A 14108-nucleotide genomic window follows, 5' to 3' on the forward strand; every position below is an offset into this window, starting at 1 on the left:
CACTGACACTCCATGCATCCATCGCTGCATTACTAAATATTGTTTACAAACATTATGTTTTGACATTGTGTTTTTGATGTGTGTATGTAATTCTTGTTGCTAATAAACATCTGTATTTCCTGTATTTTTACTATAATTTTCAAAAATCCTTTTTACCTGAAATTTTCCTGTATTGATGACTTGAAGTCTACACAACAGTTGGTGGATAATGGTTTTTGACCTATACTTATCGCTACAGGCTCTGTGCTACCACATAATGAGAAAGATCTGAAGGGCAGCTTAAAGTGCTACATGATATCATTTCTGATGGAAATAAGACAATGTTATTCATTGGATACCCAAATATTTTTGCATTAATGAAATTTGGGTGCAACTGTTTCCAACGTACAATTACTAATTCACTAAACATGTGGTAGCGTTAGGGAGGTTCTTTTGTGTGAAGTATGACACTGTGAGCACAGGGATCACTTTTTCTTGGAGGTCAGTTTTGTGTCGTCTATTTCTGCATCTACGTGATTACACTACATTTCACATTTAAGTGATGGGCAGAGGTTTCATAGAACCACATTCGGACTATCTCGCAACCGTTCCACATTACAAGAGCATATGGCAAATTTCAGCACCTAAATCTTTCCATGCGAGCTCTGATTCTCGAACCATGTCATATGGTCATTTCTCCCGGTATAGGGTGAGGCAACAAAAAGCTTTGGCATTCGGAGAAGAAAGTTGGCGGTCCTAGTTTCGTGAAAAGATCTCTCCGCAACGAGAAACGGCTTTGTTTTCGTGACTGCCACCGCAACTCCCTTATCCTATTTCTTACACTCTCTCTCCTATTTCGCGATGATACGTAGCCTGGCACTAACTAGGCAGGTAACTGTTAACGAAACATGTAGGGTGCGGACGCCAAAAACGGCGCTAATCGCCGACTGAAACTGCCATTGAGAAAAACCTTACGACTGCAAGTAATGAACCCAAATCAGTATCGAGCAACAAAGGCAGAATCACCTTACGCAAAACCGCGCAATCAGAGTTCTAAATCAGATTGCAGGCGTGGAAAAGCCTGATAATTGTTGTATTCAAGAGTTGGCGTAACGAAAACTTCAGTGACGAGGTATTATGAGCCATGCATAAACCACATCGAGGTAATGTTATTTGGAGATTTAAACTATATGGTTGGCTATGAAGACACAGATGCAATGGGAACAGTAAATAACAATGGTCACTGACTAATACATGTATGTAGGGAATATGAATAAGTAATTACAAATAGCTTATTTAAACACTAGAAAATACACATGTTCACTTGGAGAACCCAGCGGGAGATATTGGATCTATCACTGACTTGCTGATAGTTCGCAGAAACAGAAAATTCTATGTGAGAGGTACAGGAGTATTCAAATGATCTCAATTTGCAAGAAACCACTATATGGTAATAAGGAATACTACTACTGTTTGAAACCACAAAAATGAAACAATACTGCAGAAACGCAACTTTAAAAAAGACGCGATGAGACTATATAGTGTTAAGATGTCATATACCAAAATGGACTACAGAGCAAGTTATTTCTCGACAGGATGAGTACACCACAACAGCTATACGATCACTTGAAGAGTAGTGTCTCCCAAGTGGCCGCAGAAGCTTTGGGGCTTCAGTAAACAGGGAACTAATACAGTGCTCGACCAAAGCTCGGGAGTACTATGATAAAGTGTAGTCCACGATAATAGGGGTCTCATCGACCTAGCCACTTCATGCATTATCTGATTAGAGCCCACACACTGGACGGTGTTTACTACTGGCATGCTTTGCGAAACGTCCCCTTAGAAAAATTAATGAATGACTGTGCTGGGAAACCCCTTACGTTAATTGATTTTCAAACAGCTGAGCAGAACTGAACGTACTCAGACATTTAGTTCTTTACCTATTCTGCTCAACACTAAACTGACACACAATATTTTTAGCGCAACGCAATCTGACTTTGAGAAATCCCTACAAAATAATGGCCCTGACTAAAAATAATCTATACCTTTCATGAATCACTTACCTCAAAAAAAAATCTTCGTTACTCAAACTCCTGCAATACAGCAAGCACCACTAATGCCAGCTAAATAAAAGATTCAAACTACTGAAAGCACTAACTACTGATAGGCGTAGTTAGCAAGTGAAAGATTTTGATAGAGAACAAACAATGTATTTACCTTAATAGTGTTAAAAAGTCATTATATATATATACACTTCTGGAAATTGAAATAAGAACACCGTGAATTCATTGTCCCAGGAAGGCGAAACTTTATTGACACATTCCTGCGGTCAGATACATCACATGATTACACTGACAGAACCACAGGCACATAGACACAGGCAACAGAGCATGCACAATGTCGGCACCAGTACAGTGTATATCCACCTTTCGCAGCAATGCAGGCTGCTATTCTCCCATGGAGACGATCGTAGTGATGCTGGATGTAGTCCTGTGGAACGGCTTGCCATGCCATTTCCACCTGGCGCCTCAGTTGGACCAGCGTTCGTGCTGGACTTGCAGACCGCGTGAGACGACGCGTCATCCAGTCCCAAACATGCTCAATGGGGGACAGATCCGGAGATCTTGCTGGCCAGGGTTGTTATCTTACACCTTCTAGAGCACGTTGGGTGGCACGGGATACACGCGGACGTGCATTGTCCTGTTGGAACAGCAAGTTCCCTTGTCGGTCTAGGAATGGTAGAACGATGGGTTCGATGACGGTTTGGATGTACCGTGCACTATTCAGTGTCCCCTCGACGATCACCAGAGGTGTACGGCCAGTGTAGGAGATCGCTCCCCACACCATGATGCCGGGTGTTGGCCCTGTGTGCCTCGGTCGTATGCAGTCCTGATTGTGGCGCTCACCTGCACGGCGCCAAACACGCATACGACCATCATTGGCACCAAGGCAGAAGCGACTCTCATCGCTGAAGACGACACGTCTGCATTCGTCCCTCCATTAACGCCTGTCGCGACACCACTGGAGGCGGGCTGCACGATGTTGGGGCGTGAGCTGAAGACGGCCTAACGGTGTGTGGGACCGTAGCCCAGCTTCATGGAGACGGTTGCGAATGGACCTCCCGATACCCCAGGAGCAACAGTGTCCCTAATTTGCTGGGAAGTGGCGGTGCGGTCCCCTACGGCACTGCGTAGGATTCTACGGTCTTGGCGTGCATCTGTGCGTCGTTGCGGTCCGGTCCCAGGTCGACGGGCACGTGCACCTTCCGCCGACCACTGGCGACAACATCGATGTACTGTGGAGACCTCACGCCCCACGTGTTGAGCAATTCGGCGGTACGTCCACCCGGCCTCCCGCATGCCCACTATACGCCCTCGCTCAAAGTCCGTCAACTGCACATACGGTTCACGTCCACGCTGTCGCGGCATGCTACCAGTGTTAAAGACTGCGATGGAGCTCCGTATGCCACGGCAAACTGGCTGACACTGACGGCGGCGGTGCACAAATGCTGCGCAGCTAGCGCCATTCGACGGCCAACACCGCGGTTCCTGGTGTGTCCGCTGTGCCGTGCGTGTGATCATTGCTTGTACAGCCCTCTCGCAGTGTCCGGAGCAAGTATGGTGGGTCTGACACACCGGTGTCAATGTGTTCTTTTTTCCATTTCCAGGAGTGTATATATATCAGTCCATGACATCCAGTCTTACAAAACTCCGCCATCTCTCTCCCCCACATCGACCACTGCTGGCGGCTCACCTCCAACTGCGCAACGCTACGCGCTGTTCACACCCAGCTGCCCAACACTACAATAGCAAACAACAATGCAAACCAGCCACAGACTGCACACAGCGCAGCCAGTGATTTTCACACAGAGCGCTACGTGGCGTTACCAATAAAAAAAAAACCTAAACAGCCTACTTACATTTGTTGCTGTCTCCCAGTCCTGGAAACATACCACCGGCGCAGCGGCACACCGCGAGCAGTCTAGTACCAACAATACCTTCATTCAGTTTGTGTTCAGCACTGCAGTAACACGCCACGTAGAGGCGGACAACATTTTGATAGACAGGATAGCAGCCTTGTCAGCAGGTTATACACAGCAAGATGTTGCAGATCGGCTATACCTCGCTCATAGTGGTGCGTCCAAGGCGTTGAGTAAGTAAAGAGAGACGGGAAATGCGAACGATGGACCTCGCAGTGGTCGTCGTCGCATCACAACACCAATGCAGGATCGTTTCCTCCGACTGTCGGCTAGCAGGCGCCTAACATCAGCTGTCGGAAATATTGGAAATGACTTCTCCCGGGCATCCGGGATTCTTATCTCAGACCAAGCAGTGGGTAGATGATCGCAACAGGGTGGTCTTCATTCCAGAAGACCAATTACAAGTTTCGCACTGAACGGAACCGACGTGATCACAGGACCTGGGCCCTTGCGCATCAACATTGGACCATTGCAAAATGGAGTAATTACGTGTTTGCTGACAATATTAGGATTGGTTTGTTGTCTGACGCTAGACGACTTAGAACTTGAAGAAGCGCTATAAGACACCAGGAACGCCGACATATTCAGGAAGTCCATCCGTTTGCATGTGGAAATGTAATGTTTTTAGCGGCAATAAGGATGGGGTGGCGGTCTACTCTAATTCCTACTACGTCAATTTGAGTGGTCCCCGATACCCCTAAGAGGTCCTACAGACGACTGTAAGGCACTACAGCGAAAAGTCGGTGAGAATTTCATCCTGGTCCATGAAAATGCGAGACAGCGGTGCGTCTGTATCTTCAAAGAACAACATCAACCGAATGCATTGGGTAGCACAATCTCCAGACATGGAACCAACTGTGCGTGCGTGGGACCTGTTGGAGCTGGCCAATGAGCAGCGGCCGAATCCACCTGATAATCTGCAGAACCCCACTGAAGCTGCCATTGAGGATTGGAACTTGATACTCCATGATGAGCTTTATGGCCTCATCCAGAGGATGCCTCGCAGAGTGGAAGAGCTCATCCGTGTGCGGGGAGGACATGCTCGTTACTAAAGGCTGATAATTATCATCATGAGGTAAAGATTTACTCCGTTTTTGTTTCGAGATGTATACTTAGGAGAGTTTGCTTTGTTTTGTAGCGATTTTTTGTAACCAACCAAAAGTGCTCTCGTTTTCAGAAGGAATTATGTTTAGTTGATAAGGTATTCTACAAACGTCAGTGAGTGTACAGTAAAATGGCACTGTAGGAAACTTACGATATTCCAAATTTTCGTAGAGGTGTGTATGAGGGAAAACAGAGTGAAGTCTTGGAACAGTGGATTATAGAAAAGAAAAAAAGTTTACGTCAAACATAATCAAATAAGATTGTTCACTCTAGAAAAAATTACGTTATGTTAAGTAATAGTGTCAAAACGATGGCCAAAAGGAGGAAGAACACTATTGGAAAAACGTGAGAATTGACACATCAGTTTGTGACGAACGAGGTGGTTTTAAAATGCGAAAAGACAGAACAGGAAATAAGGGAAGATGAGAAGATGGCTCTAAAGAGGTCAAAAAGTAATAAGGCCCCTCATCCAGGAAATGTTAAAATGGAACTCTTCAAATGTGGGGGTGAGAAGATAGTAGATTATTTGCGTGTAATTTTTAACAAAATAGAACACAGGAAGGATATGGAGGATATACCTAAAGAATAGAACATCTTTTTTATTAGCAACATCTATAAAAGGGGGACAGGAAGCCTTGATCAAATTTCAGGGGAACTGAAGTAATAACACCAGTAGCAAAACTTTTTTTAGTATCCTTAACGGAAAGACTGAACAGAATATGAGATATTTCTCTGAGAAACAAAGTGGCTTTAGGGCTGATAGATCATCTTTGGATAACACCCACTGTCTTAGATCAACAGTAAAAACGAACAGAACTAGTAACGGGAAAATGCCCATGAGTTTTGCCGATTCAGAAAAAGCATACGAAAGCATCCTAAGATCTGAGATTACGCCTTCTGTAAACAGACAAACTACGGCATAAATAGATTAATATAGTTATGAGAATTTAGAAAGTAACAGAAGTAAAGGTAAAGATGGGGAAGCAGAATAACAGAAAGCTCTAAAACAACCAAAGGCCTTAATGAAGTTGCAGTTAATTCCCATTACTTTTTAAAATACACTTAGACTAAATGCTGGTGGTGTGGTACAAAAAATGTTCAGGAATGGATATATTAGTTGGACAGGTCAGAACGCATTCTCTATTTTTTGCAGGTAACCAAATAATTTGTGCAAACAGCTGACAAAATATGGAACACACACTGAATAAATTGCACAAGGAATACCCAAGATCGGGTCTAAAAATTAATTTTGAAAAGACGGTGTACAGATTATTGGCAAACAAGGAACGGATTTAGTCCTAGAATATGACAAAATTCAAAAGCGGAAAAATTTTAAATATTTGTGTTCTGTTATATTTACTGACGATATCTGCCACAAAGATAGTGAGACCAAAGTGGTGATCGGTAAACGAGCGATGAAGTGTCCCTATGTGGACTGATTTGGAACAACAGTATCAGTCAAAAGACTATGAAAAGGATGTTCCATCGTTACATAAGATGCAAAAATTTGGCCACTTTCATATAACTAAAGGGGCAAGATCAGGACAATGGAATTATTTATGGCTGCGAGGGCAGTTCAATAATTAATGCAACAATTTTTTTCTGAAAACAGGTTCCCTTTATTCAAGATTTGAATACACCATATTATTCCCCACTCTTTTGGCTAGAAAACGCTATTTTCCCAAATAATCTCCGTTCAATATAACAGTCTCACGCCATCATCCAAGTAGTGCCTCCCGCAGAGTGCATCCTTCAGGGGGACAACAGAAGGAAGTCAGAAGCTGCGAGATCCGGGCTGGTATGGTGTACGAGTAAGAACAGTACAATGAACTTTTGTGAGCCCTTCTTGGGTGTGCAGGCTCGTGTGAGGCCTTGCGTTGTCATAGAGAAGGAGAAGTTCGTTTGACGAACAAGTTGAAGTCGTTTCTCCAGTTTCCTCAGGGTAGCGGAATACACTTCAGATTTGATCGTTGCACCATGATGGAGACCATCAAACAAAATAACCCGTTCACAGTCCCACAAGACCGTCGTCCTTATTTTATCAGCTGAAGGTGTGGCTTCAAACATGTTCTTCGGAGGAGAGATGGATTGGAGCCGCTCCACGGATTGCTTCCGATTCGAAAAGATGAACTCATGTTTCATCGCCAGTGACGATTTTCGGCAGAAAATTGTCATTATCAACCTCATAACGCGCAAACAGTTCAGTGCAGATGATCCTTCGTTGCCCTTTTACGTACTTCTGTTAGGCGATGTGGAAACCATCGAACACACAACTTTGAGTACCCCATCTTGTGGACGAGTGCGTCAGCATTACCAACAGAAACGTCCAGTTGTGCAGGAAGGTGTTTATGATCAGTCTTTCACTTCGAATTCGCCAACATTGCAGGGCAGTTGCCGGCAAGTGGGTTATCGGACAGGTATACGCGACCTTGTTGCGGTAATAACAGATACCTCGCCCAATGACTCGCGGTGCTTTTGTTCACTGCCAGGTCTCTGTAAACATTCAGCAAGAGCCTATGAGTATCTGCGATGCTCTGGTTTTCTGCCAAAAGAAGATCAGTGGCAGCCTTCTGTTTGGGACGTTCTTCTGTTACAGACGCCATTTGGACGGCTACGTCTATTTGAACTTCATGAAACTATAGGGGCTGTAGCGGGAATATCCCACGATGTCCCACAACAATTTATTTTTTCAAGCGAAACTGGCCGAGAAAAAAAAAATGTGTTGTATTACTTATTGAGCGAATGAATTAGATTTTATGAGAGTATGTCTGCAGGCAACCGTGAAAACAACATCAAAACAACTAAATTATGCTAAAAATGGACGTGAAGCAGTCCGTAACGAACAAGCTGCAGAATAAAGGTCTTTAGTGATTTAGACATGTGTTAAAATAATGAACTGTGATAGGTGGCCTTAGAAGGTACTAATGAGGGTTCCGTGGAGAACTGAAATGGAACGGCCATCTTTGTCACGGGAATTCTTTATCGCTAGAGTACTGGATGAGGACGGGTTAAACGCTTTCGACAGGATTAACCGAAACTACTGGAAGGAGAAAACGACTGACCTTTAGTATGAAAAGTAAAGAAGTAGTAGTAGAAGAAGAAGAGCAACAACAAATAATTGATCTTCCGCGTTACAGAACAGAAAACCACAAAACTGAAAAGCAAGTGGGATAAATAAACTGATCAGTACTGAGCGAGTTAAAATATGAAAGCAGCTCACGAAATGGCTGTCCCATTCCTCATGACTGTTATAACTCGAGAAAATCACTAGAGCACCAATAAAGGTATGGGTCTTTCTGCTTTAGCAACCTGGAAATATCTTCTTAAAGACAAATATCACTGTTTACAGCATTCACACGATCGTAAGTCGCTGACTTTGGAAACTTCAGCGTCCGATTAACAATAACAACGGAGGGCCGACTCGGAACAACTAACGGTTTCGATCGAGCCACCCTCTGAATGTGCACACGCGTAAGAGTTGGCGACCGTAAGCTTCCCGTTCTATCACGCATTGTGGGACGTTACTCTGGCATTATGACAAGCGCGACGACGTGGACCATTAATGCACGTCATCTATATACAAATCTGCTCTCGACAGAGCCTCTAAATTACGCAAGTTGTGGAACACCAAGTCACGCTCTTCGTTCAGTGTACTGCGCACAAAAGAAAACGATGCCTGCTGAAGTGCACAAAAAAATTCCAAAGTTTGCTCACAGCAATCGAGACTAAGTTCGTTTGCTTATCACGTTCTGATGACTCCTTCACAGTCTTGGTCGGGTGGACTTCTGTGCTATAGAAAAAACTGTGGTAAAGTGCAATAACGCCGGGAAACAATATCAGCATGGTAGGTGGACCAGCAAGTAGCTGCTGTCTACATCTATATCTACATCTACATGGATACTCTACAAATCATATTTAAGTGCCTGGCAGAGGGTTCATCGAGCCACCTTGACAATTCTCTATTATTCCAATCTCACATAGCGCGTGGAAAGAATGAACAGCGTCATCTGCAAATAACCGAAAACGGCTGCTCAGATTACCTTCTAAATCGTTTATATAGATAAAAAACAGCAAAGGGACTATAACACTAACTTGGGAAACGCCAGAAATCACTTCTGTTTTACTCGGTGACTTTCCGTCAATTACTACGAACTGCGACCTCTCTGACAGGAAATCACAAATCCAATCACATAACTGAGTCTATATTCCATTAGCACGCAATTTCACTACGAGCCGCTAGTGTGGCACAGTGTCAAAAGCCTTCCGGAAATCCAGAAATACGGAATCGATCTGTTCAGAAGTATAAGGCTGTGATCTTTACAAATCCTTAAAACGTTTCGGCACCAACAGAAAACTCATGGCTGTACTTCGTTCATCATAAAAATAAACCTGATGTAACCAAATCATAAACGCAATGATCGGTCAGAAAGCGTGGCACACGTACACAGGTGTTGTTAAGCTCTTGGAAGTAGATCCTTCTCATGTATTAGATATCTTATTCCGAAGTTACGTTAAATGAAACCTTGAGTTACGCTAAAGTATTAGCAGCCGTCAACGTTTGTATTAATCACGCTTTAGCAACGTAGTTTTTATTTCAAAAATCGTGCACAGTACAGTGTCTGGCGCGCTATTAGTACACATTATGAAAATGGCTCAGGCTGCTTCCTGCTCCGTAGTGGAACACGGTTAAAAGTGACGAGAAATAGGATGTTCTTAATGTTTTTCACAAATTAAAAAAAATCTGCTTTGAAGTTTTCCGAGGGATTATATTTGATATAGCAGAGATACAAATGCACACGAGATGTATAGAGGAACTGGTAGCGGAATAGATTGATCTAGTGCATCTCGTGGGTCGTTGGTTCAAGTCAAGCCCTGCGAATCTATTTTCTTTCGCTCAGTTCGAAATATCACATCTCGTAATTGTAAAATTCACCATAATTTTTGTGAATAAAGCGGGTCTTCTTGTTCCCAATTATATATTGCAAGTGAAATTTCTGTTTTCATTTCAAATACGAATTCTTGATTATCGATGTTTTATAAAAGAATGTTAATAAAGGTTGCTTACATTAAAAGTTAAAACATAACAAATCAGTTTCTTAGGACAAAAATGAAAAACCAAATATTTTATTATTTAGACACTGTCCACTGCTTTACACCACAGATGTACTCTCACACGAACCAGATGATAAGTGACGTGGAAACATGAAAAACAATCATTTTCACAGCACCGAGGACACCATACAAAAAGTGCATTTCTACATCTGCTACAGTACCATTACAACATGAACCCAGCAGAACTGATCTAGAGTCAGGTTAAGGGATTTGTCGCGAGAAATAACGAGACTGTTTAAGTTGCCAGACGTGCTGGAACTAACGCACGCAGCTTTTTCACATGTTACTGCCGAACGCTGGTGGGATATAGAATGGCACCTGCTGTACAGAAGAGGAGATGAAAGTTCCAGAACTGAAACATATTTTTCGCATTCGGATAAGGAAGGAGCTAAGAGATTACAAGTCGACTGACTGTAGTTAGTACCTTCAGTGGCTTCAGTATACAACAATACTGTGAAATCCCTGCAGTGTGCTTTTGAATCACACATAGCTCGCCCAGAAAAATTACCCTGTGTTAAAGTTAGAAATTTCCATCACTCTCTTTGTAATTAGAGTACAATGTTAGTTGAGAACAAGAGCATTGTATGCTTTCTGTCTGGACACCAAAGAAGCGTGCGGTAGTGCTGGAGTTTTCCCCAATACTGCTTTATTGTCTTTAAAAATCAAATGACAGTAGAAGCTATATATTTTCTCTGCTCGTCTCTTTTTACGTCTTAACTGCAACTGCAATTGCAAGTGCCACATTATAGGTTAGCTGGAGCAGCTGGCTGGGTAGTGCTGTCCAAGCTAATGCGTCGGAAAAGCTGTTGTACCACATTATCGTTCAGTCTGTGTGCTTGTAGAACAACATAAACCGTATACTTATGATGTTGCTTGGGTGTACTCTACACAGCTTGTCTTCCGCCCAACGTTAAACGAAATCAAATGAGATTCAAGCAAACACAGAAGAATACGTTGTGTAATGTTTGCATCACCTCATGATGAACAGAGAATAGTGTCAGTGGTGTCCTACAGGTAGCTCGGATCAGCGATTGTGAGCTGCCATTCCTTCTGAAACTACACGTCAGTCATCAGACAGGAGTATGAGCACGGTTTACGCCATGATATACAGCCCCAGACAGAGAATATGACCCGTTAATAACACACTACGCGGCCTCAGAGTACGGAAAATAGCACCTTTCAGGTCCATTTTGTGCAAGGCCAAATACTTCTGTCGTCTGCTGGCTACTTTGCCCAATAACCTCAAAACACGGAGCTCGTGTGGTGAGTGTTCAAACTGCAGTTACGTTATCTCAGCGGCAGGATGCCTCGGAGAACTGCAACGTCAGCTTACCTGAACTGCTGAAAATCTGTTACAAAACCAAAAATATTATCGGAACACTCATGTGCTCTCTGAACCATGACACAATGCAACACACAAGTAAGAAACACTCTACCCCATGAAATTACGTTTAAAGATTCCAGCATAGAGGCAATTACACGTGGCGGAGTTTACTAGTTCCAAGAAAAAGGTGTGAGTTAATGAATACGCTAAGTCGAATTGTGTTACAGAAAGAATATGATTTAGAAGCAGGTTATGTATGCAGTTTCACCATGGTTCCTTCGAGTAAAAATGGACTCGGAGTATCTAACATCCCTCAGAATCACAAAAGAAATAACATTAGAAATCTCATGAAAACATAGCCACAGGCAGGAAAAGCTGCTTGTAAGTCACTCGAATTTGCAGATTCCTGGCACAGAGGTGATTTCGGATCAGCGCGTCTTATGAAGAAATTGACAACACGAACAGAGACACAGTATTCCGCACAGGAAATCCACACGTAAAAGACAACGCGAAACGACACGATTTCGCCTGACTTATATAGGGTGGTCAGAAACAATGCGAAAAGCTTGTAAGAATGTGGCCGGAGGGTTGTGCTGAGATATATTTAGTAAGAAAAGTCGATACTTTACCCCCTTTCCGAACTGTTTAGCATTATAGTCGCTCGTACATTCAAACAGCCTGCTAGGGGCTGTGTCCTCAAACGTGTTCTTCGTTTGGTTTCCTTAAACTGAAGAAACGTAGCTTTTGCTCGCCTACCTTAATTTTTTTCACTTCCGGAAACTGCACGTTTTAACTGGTAACGAGCATTTCAACAAGTCGCAAATCACAGAACCACGGACGTCTGTGCGCTACCGCTTTTTAGCGCGTGTAAGTGCTTGATTTGCGCAGACAACGCCCTGATTAACTAACTTCAGTGTTAAGTAACTCAGAAATGGCGAAACATATCTAATTTCTTTTTTTCACAGTTGAGGAGCGCCGGAACAATACCCGATGTATCCACATTTGCTGTATTCGCGTGTTTGAGCTGTAGGGGGGAGATACGGGAGTAATACATGCTGCCACAAAATAATTTTCAGCACAACGCGACATCAAGTGTTTTATGGTGTGTTTCTTATTTTCATAGCTTGTGGAGCCATTTGGAGATCACTATTTGTTACTTTCTGTCTTAAGAGCAAATGTGGATTTATCGGTTTTTGTTCCGGCGCTCCTCAGTTATTCCTCAGCACAACCTGCCCTGCAAGCCCTTACAAGCTTTTCAAACTATTGCTTACTACACTGTATACTATCATGTAACCCAATCGTACGAATGCAACTGAACAGCAAGCAGCTTGCTGCATCTCACCATTACACCGGAGACTGCCGGTCGAATGCGTCCATGTTAAATACGGAATAAACATGTGAAATAACAGGTTGCTTCAGCGAGGGGAAGTCGAAAGGGCCTTGTGCTCCAAGGCGAGATGGGACCGATGCCGTCTACCGTACACTTCGGCAGCTCCAGACAAAGCTTTTGGCCTAGCGGCAAAATAAACCAGCAGTTCCCTGTTTTGGCAAAGGTGAGTCCCTCTGGCGGTCACAGACACACGAAACTAAATGATAAGGGGAGTCGTCATGACGCCATTAACTTGAAACTGACGTCCGTCATGTTAGTTGCCTCAGATAAATGCTTTTTATTGCTATTTTTAATGTTCATACAGCTGCTCATCTTACGATTCACTTTGTAAGTAGGCTGTTTAGGTCTTTATATTGGCAACGCCACGTAGCGCTCTGTATGAAAATCACTGGCTGTGCTGTGTGCAGTCTGTGGCTGGGTGGCATTGTTGTAATACTCGCTATTGTAGTGTTGGGCTGTTGGCTGTTAACATCGCGTAGAGTTGCGCAGTTGGAGGTGAGCCGCCAGCAGTGGTGGATGTGGGGAGAGAAACGGCGGAGTTTTGAGAGCGGATGATCTGGACGTGTGTACATCACAAACAGTACATTTGTAAGAGTGGATGTCATGAACTGCTATATATATTATGACTTTTGAACACTATTAAGGTAAATACATTGTTTGTTCTCTATCAATATCTTTCATTTGCTAACTATGCCTATCAGTAGTTAGTGTCTTCAGTAGTTTGAATCTTTTATTTAGCTGGCAGTAGTGGCGCTCGCTGTATTGCAGTAGTTCGAGTAACGAAGATTTTTGTGAGGTAAGTGATTCACGAAAGGTATAGGTTATTGTTAGTCAAGGCCATTCTTTTGTAGGGATTTTTTGAAAGTCAGATTGCGTTGCGCTAAAAATATTGTGAGTCAGTTTAGTGTTGATCAGAATAGGTAAAAAGAGAAATGTCTGAGTACGTTCAGTTTTGCTGAGCTGTTTGAAAATCAATAATGTAAGGGGTTTACCAGCACAGTCATTAATTAATTTTTCTAAGGGGACGTTACATAACTTTATTAATCTTTTTATTTGCTCTTTTTACAGTTTATTTTTATCGGTCATTTTACAGTCGCTTGCAATGCACATTTTGTTCATGTCGCTGCATACTTTATAGCTAAAACGCATTCAACTCGATGTACTGTATTTGTTTTTTCTGTTCCTCAACAGGAATAAAATGGTTAACATGGCTCTGAGCA

This window comes from Schistocerca gregaria, chromosome 3, assembly GCF_023897955.1.
Source record: "Schistocerca gregaria isolate iqSchGreg1 chromosome 3, iqSchGreg1.2, whole genome shotgun sequence".
Taxonomy (NCBI): domain Eukaryota; kingdom Metazoa; phylum Arthropoda; class Insecta; order Orthoptera; family Acrididae; genus Schistocerca; species Schistocerca gregaria.